The following is a 7,320-nucleotide window of genomic DNA, read 5'->3' on the forward strand; positions in this document are numbered from 1 at the left end:
TCAGTCTCTTCCTCTGTTATGGGAATTTTAATCTTCTCTGGTTAATGAAATTTCAGGGAGAAGATCAAAGGCAATGGTGTTTTTCTATAGCAGGTCTGGTTTCTAGGTAAATAAGGGAACTTAAGAGAATAGCCTCATCCACTTTTTTGGGACAGGCAGAGGATTGAGATACAAGGGAATAGGGGGAGATCAGAGAGACCTTGAGGCTGCTTCTTTAGTTCAACATGTCAAAGTGTCATATTTGGGGGTATTGTTTTCTGAAAACCAACAATGTTCTATTTTCCCATTTTACATATGAACAAACTGAGACAACTAGTAAATTGCAGAGCCAGGACTTAATGAATATGTACTAAGAGTATATAGAAACTGGAAAAGTATGTTTTAAAAATATGTAGATTATTAAAAAGTTTAACTAAAATAATTTAAAAGGGCTGGGCACAATGGTTCAAACCTATAATCCCAGCACTTTGGGAGGCTGAGGCGGGAGGATCAGTTTGAGGCCAGGAGTTCCAGACCAGCCTGGGCAACATAGAAAGAGCCTATCTCTACAAAAAAATTTTTTAAATTAGCCAGGTGTAGTGTCATGTGCCCATAGTCCCAGGACTACTAGTACTACTCAGCTACTACTACTCAGGAGGCTGCGGCAGAAAGACCACTTGAGCCCAGGAATTCAAGTCTGCAGTGAGCTATGATGACACTGCTGTACTCCTGCCTGGGTGACAGAGCAAGTCCCTGTCTCTAAAAAAAAAAAAGTGTGTGTGTATTGTGTGTGTGTGTATATATGTACACACACACACAATACACACACACACGTATGTATATAAATGAATGAATGAATGAAAAAGTTTTTCAACACCCTGTGTTACCAAAGGTATGGGGAAACATATTCTCCTGCATTGCCAGTGGAAATATACATTGGCAAAATACCTACCAATATATGCATCATATTTTTTATTTTTGCATCATCTTTTAAAATTACAAATGTATATATGCCAATACCCAGCAATACCATCTAGGAATTTATCCAACAATTTTATTCCTTGTGGTGGATACTGTGATGTGCCTCCCAGATCCCTCTTCAGGGCTAAAGAATGTATTCTCCCAGGCTGCTGCTGGGTGTGCCGTGACTCCCAGCTGGCAGCCCTCTTCAGGAATTGCCTTGGCTGAAGAGTCACCTCACCTGAAGCTCGTGCCATTTTCCCAGAACAACGTATCTCCAATGACTGATCAATGCAGGAGCATAAAAAGCCCAGATCTCTCACCCCACTTTAGGATAACTCTAACAGATCATCCTATCTTCAGAACTCCCCGTGGGGTTAATTGAGACAATCACTGAGAATGCATTGCAGACCAACTGCTTAGTCTCCCCAATCCCGCTTGCTTTCTTTTCGTTCCACAGATATGGAACCCAAGTACACTGCCTAATACAGTGATAGGTTATTCTCTATCTCAGAGTCTGCTTCCCCAGGAGCCCAACTTGTGATACTCCCCCCACGTGCGTGATGATATAAAACAAGGTTATTCATTGAGCCTTGTTTGTAGTAAGAATAGACTAGAAACAACAGAAATGTTCATGGGGAAAGGACTAGATAAAGTATGGCACTTCTATCAATAAATGATTATGCAACCCTAAAAATAATATGAAAGCTGTGAAAATATTCCTCTCAGATCTCCTCCTGCAGGGAAGCGCCAGCTGCTGAGCTCTGAACCTACAGCATTTGCACCTGGGCCACACTTCATAGCAAGGATACTAAGGCAGGCACATTCCCACAGGAAGCAGGATTCCTCTAATGGGTGGCTTTGCTTGAGAGCTCTCCATCAGCCTGGCTAAAACTTTCTTAGAACTGTGTTACAGTCCAAGTCACTGCCTACCCAGCCCTCCTTCCTTCCCTCTCCCCTTCACAGGGGTCAGACCTGCATCACAGCCTGATGGCTCCTCCAGCTTCCTCCCCTTTCTTCCTCACAGGCATCACCTCCAATAAATCTCTTGAGTGTCTAATCCTATCTTGGCATCTGTTTTTCTGAAGACATGAACAATGGGAGAATAAATTGTTTATGTACTGACATGAAAAGACCTGCAAGATATATTTTTAAATGAAAAAAGCAACAATCAGAAGAGCGTTTATAATATGCTAACATTTTTGTAAAAAAGAAAATGTACACATATGCTTGTATATGCATAGACTTAGCTCTAAAAAAAGACTACAAAAAACTGCTCAGGGAAGGGGAACTGTGTACTTGAGAATTGGGAGTAGACAGGAGAATTTTTACTGTATGCTTGCCTTTTTGAATTTTGATCCATGAGATGTTTCCTTTTCATATGAATATAATTTAAGTGGGCAAAAAATACAGGAGCCTGGCTAAGAAAGAAAGGAGAAAGATAGGATTATAGCTACTGTGGTTAAGAGAGATTGAGAGTTTTGTTTTCTGTTTATTTTTAATAAGAGAAAGGAACTTTTCATATATTGAGGGAAAGAGCTGGTAAAGAAAGAAAAGGTGAACCACAGGAAATAGTGGGGCCAATATATGGAGCCCTAAGAGGCAGGATCCAAGCACATGTAGCTTCACGTGGAAAGGAGGAAAGGGCATCTTCCAAAGGTGGATGAGGAGAGAAAGATTGTGTACACATGAAGAAAAGGGGATTGAGAAGGTGAAGGTGATTCCTAGCCTCAATATAATAAAAATAATAACTTTATTTTTCATATGGAGTGGAAAGCGTGATCAAATGCAGAGGAAAAAAAAGCGTGGAGATAAGGGCAAGGGGCTTGAGGAAAGAATGACGGCTTTGGTATGTTTCTTAGAAAGTAAGTGTAGTGATGATGAGAACTAACATTTATTGAATCCCAGACATGAGTTAACTAATATCCTCATAGCTGCTCTGTGTATTATATTATCTCCATTTTACCAATAAGAATACTGAGGCTCCAGGAGGATAATTGATGTTGTGTTACAGTTTGTCAGTGATAGGATTTAACTCCAGGCCTCTAAGACTATAAAGGACAAAGACTGCAATGTCCAGTACAGTGGTCCCCCCTTATGCTCAGTGGATACATTCCAAGACTCCCATGTGGATGCCCAAAACCTGGATAGTACTGAATCCTACATACATTGCTTTTTCCTATATACAGATACCTATGATAAAGCTTAATTTATAAATTAGACACAGTAAGAGATTAACAACAATAATAATAAAATAGAGCAATCACAATAATGTACTATAATAAAAGTTATGTAAATGTGGTGTTTCTCTCTCTCTCAAAATATCTTATTGTACTGTACCACAGGTAACTGAAACCATGGATAAGGGGAGACTACTGTATCAATATTGCCATTTATCACAATTAAATGATCCCACAGAATAACTCTATCCTCTTTATCTTAAATCTTGTTTTGTATATGTTAAAATGACTACCACTGCTTTCTTTTTTTTTCTACATATGGCTGATATCAGTCGTGATTTCCCCTTTCTCAGTGTACACAAGGGTCACAGAGCTTGTGAAATACAAAAAATGTGTAGTTACTACTGCCTTTGAGAAGTCCATTGTCTTGGTATGAGGCCTTTCTTGCCTTTGCTCTTTCCACTCTACCAGCAACACTTCTCTGGCCAATCAGATTTCGGAGCATTTAACAGCCATTTAAATGCCTGTTACTCTTCTGGGAGGGATATTCAGACTACTTGAAACATTGATTAAAAGTCTGAGGACAAAGCTCCTTTAAATAAAGATGGCCTAAGCTTGAAGGCTGTTGGGGAAACAGACCCTGGTCTCCCTAATACAGAGTAGGTGCTAGATCAGCTGAGGAGGAGGAATGGGAAACAGTGGGATGAGGGTCGGGATCCTCCCTGTTGGATGAGGACGCAGGCCAGACCAAGGGAAGGTTGCCCGCTTACTGCTAATGGGGTATAAGAGGAGTTTGATTAATGCCTGTGTCAGATTCCTAGGGCTGCTGTGACAAATTACCACAAACTGAGTGGCTTAGAACAACAGGAATTTATTATCTCACAGTTCTGGATGCCAGCAGTCTGAAATCAAGATGTCTGCAGGGTCACGTTCTCTCTGAAGCCTACAGGGGAGGATCTTTCTTTGCATCTTCAGCTTGCGGTGGTTGCCTGCAGTCCTTAGCGTTCCTTGCTTTATGGCAGCATAACTCTAGTCTCTGCCTCTGTCTTCACAGGGCTGTCTTTCCTCTGTGTCTATGTGTCCAAATTTCTCTCTTCTTATAAAGACACCAATCAGTGCTCGCTTCGGCAGCACATATACTAAAATTGGAACGATACAGAGAAGATTAGCATGGCCCCTGCGCAAGGATGACACGCAAATTCGTGAAGCGTTCCATAAAATTAAAAAAAAAAAAAAAAAAAGACACCAATCATACTGGATTTAGGGCCCACCCTAATCCAGTATAACCTTATTTTAACTTTATTTCCGAATAAAGTCACATTCACAGTTTCTAGGTAGACAATAATTCAGGGGGACACTATTTAACCCAGTGCTGTGCCCAAGCTTTGATTCTGTTACTGAATGAGAGACCATCCTGAAAAGGCACAAAAGAACCTTGCCCTCCCACACCGCATTCAGTGGGAGTGGGAGGGAATCTTTGGCATCCCTATGCTGGACTTTCTTACTCATTTTCTTTCCATAAAGGAGAGTCTAACTACAAGAATGTTATTAAAACACTCCCTCTTGGCTGGGCGAGGTGGCTCACGCCTGTAATCCTAGCAGTCGGGGAGGCCAAGACAGGAGAATGGCTTGAAGTTAGGAGTTCAAGACCAACCTGAGAGAGACGGAGAAAACCCTGTCTCTACTAAAAACAGAAAAAATTAGCCAGGTGTGATGGCATGCACCTGTAGTCCCAGCTCCTTGGGAGGCTGAGGCAGGAGGATCACTTGAGCCCACGAGTTTGAGGCTGCTGTGAGCTAGGATGATGCCACGGCACTCTAGCCCAGGCAACAGAGCAAGACTCAGAAAAAAAAGAAAACCACGCCCTCTTCATCTTTTAGTGGTATGGCTCTATCGAATGACAAAAACATGGCATGGTGGACAAATCTGATCCTTAAAAATTAGGCGAGTATTTTCTATAGACAGGATACAAGACCTTTGTGTTCTTTTTATTGCCATTTTTTAGTAGATCATGTGTGGGAAAAAGTAGGATGTCCTCAAGTACATAATAAATACATGTGTATGCTTGCTTTGGCAGCACATATACTAAAATTACAATGATACAGAGAAGATAGCATGGCCCTCGCACAAGGATGACAAGTTAAAGAAAAATTTATAAAATTAAAAAAAAAAATACACTGCTACAAAACAATAACAAAATTGACAAGTCCTGCTATCAAACTGGACGCTTATTTCAAAAGGCTTGGGACTTTTTCTTTTAATTCAGAAAAGAAAAAATCAAATTTCTTCAAAGTAGTAGCAAGACTACGTAGGAACCGTTATTTGTCTCTGACTTACTGATTCTAGGAAAACAGAGAAAAAGAGTAAAAAACCTCCCAAATATGACATTGCCAGTCATCCTTGCATTTTCAACTTTTTAGACCCAGTTCTAAACATTTCAGCTCCAATATACCAGGAATTGTTCCCTAACACTGGAATGCAGCCTGCCCTATCCTTTAAACAAAAAACAACTAAATGATAATCCCATAAATAATTAATAAGTCCTAGTCACACACCAATAAGGAATTTGAAAAGTTTGGTCTAAACATTAAAAAGTTGAGTGTACTTGGCACAGGTGGAGAGCCCACAATGAAAGAAAAAAGTGATGGTTTCAATAGTTTGTTCATGCCAAAAGGAAAGGTGGGTGTGCCCAGCATCCAATGCATTAGTCATGGGGAAAACTGAGCTGCAAATCTTGCAAGTCAGGTTCACTGCATACGTGATGGAAGTAGTAAGCAAAATTATGGTTATTTTTTAATGCTTATGCCCTTAGTCATCACCAATTAATTGGCTACGTAGAACTCAAATTTGAATATGGAGATAAAATTGCTCTTAACACCATCTAATCTAGGTCAGGAAAATTTATTGAAGAGACTTACCAAGTTGTTCCTCATGGTTTAAGGCTCAGCTCAGGATTATCTCCTCCAGAAACTTTTCTCCGGCTTCCCTGAGACTGAGTTGGGTGCACCTCATCCATCCATGCTGTTTTATTTGCTTGTTTGTTTTTGAGACAGGGTCTCGCTCTGTCACCCAGGCTAAAGTGCAGTGGCATCATCATAGCTCACTGCAACCTCAAACTCCTGGGCTCAAGGGATCCTCCTGTCTCAGCCTCACAAGTAGCTGGACTACAGGCGTGAGCCACTGAGCCCAGCCCATCCATCCTGTCAATACCTGCTACAGACTTCTTTCCACTTCCCTTACCCCGTACATATCACATTTATATTTCTTCCCAGCCAGGCTATGAGCTCCTCAATGAGCAAGGATTAAAATGGTTGTTTTCCAAACCCGTAGAGCTGATTGTTTTTCTGGCTGTGTATACAATTTTAAGTTAAAAATGAATTTTCCACAGAACCCTGAAGGGACCACTATTTTCTAACATTCAGTGGTTCAGATGTGTTATAAGTCTGCTTTATCTCTTTTTAAGTGTCCTGTTTTTTCCATGGAAATGTTTAGGACCTGTTCTTTAATCTTGAAGAAATAATCTTTCAGAAGGATGTGTTTGAGTGTAGGTATTTTAAATTCATTTTGTGCTATCATTTTCTCTGATATTTACTTTGCTCCTTCCCACTATCATCTCACTGCTCAATTTTGCACCTCTTTTGAGGACTCTCATTCTTGAGATGTTGGACCTTTTAGATTGATTCTGATTCTTTTTTTTTTTTTTCCTGCCCCATATAATTGGCAGGAATTTTTTTAGGTTGATTTTTAATGCCTCTTATCATTTATGCCTCTTTCATTTTCCTCTGAGGATCTAACATTTACATTAGGGGGCTTAACATTTCCCTTCTCTTAGAGAACAGCACTCCTGTTTTTGGATTGATGCTAAATGTCTAATGCCATTGCTCTGACAACACTTTGCCCACAAGGGAAATTGAATAGTTAAGAGAAAATCAACTGTTTTATATGCAATTCCTCAGTTACTGTCCCGGCTCTGAAGTCCATCGCTGCACTCCCTTGAATGCCAACTCTGGTAGCCCCAGGACTTCGCAGAGGTTTCTGGCAAACCACCTGCGTCTCCCCGGCCTTGTAGCTGAGATCGCAGCTTCCTATACTCTATTACATTTGTCAGCAGTCTTCCAGAAATGTTTTGAAAGCTTATTCCCAAGTGTCTTTGCATTAGATTTATCCCTCTTTGTACTTCTGAATCTTTATTTCAGTGGTG

General features: G+C 40.5%; 1 non-coding gene and 1 pseudogene across 1 annotated transcript; both read left to right on the plus strand.

Moving 5' to 3' along the window:
- Positions 1 to 4,234: 4,234 nt before the first annotated feature.
- LOC138396101 (U6 spliceosomal RNA) lies at positions 4,235 to 4,341 on the plus strand. The gene has a single exon (XR_011235581.1). It is a non-coding gene; the product is annotated as a U6 spliceosomal RNA (small nuclear RNA).
- An 843-nt stretch (positions 4,342 to 5,184) lies between these two features.
- LOC138396140 (U6 spliceosomal RNA) lies at positions 5,185 to 5,284 on the plus strand (annotated as a pseudogene).
- The last annotated feature ends 2,036 nt before the right edge of the window (positions 5,285 to 7,320 follow it).

The sequence above is a fragment of the Eulemur rufifrons genome, chromosome 15, assembly GCF_041146395.1.
Source record: "Eulemur rufifrons isolate Redbay chromosome 15, OSU_ERuf_1, whole genome shotgun sequence".
Lineage (NCBI taxonomy): Eukaryota > Metazoa > Chordata > Mammalia > Primates > Lemuridae > Eulemur > Eulemur rufifrons.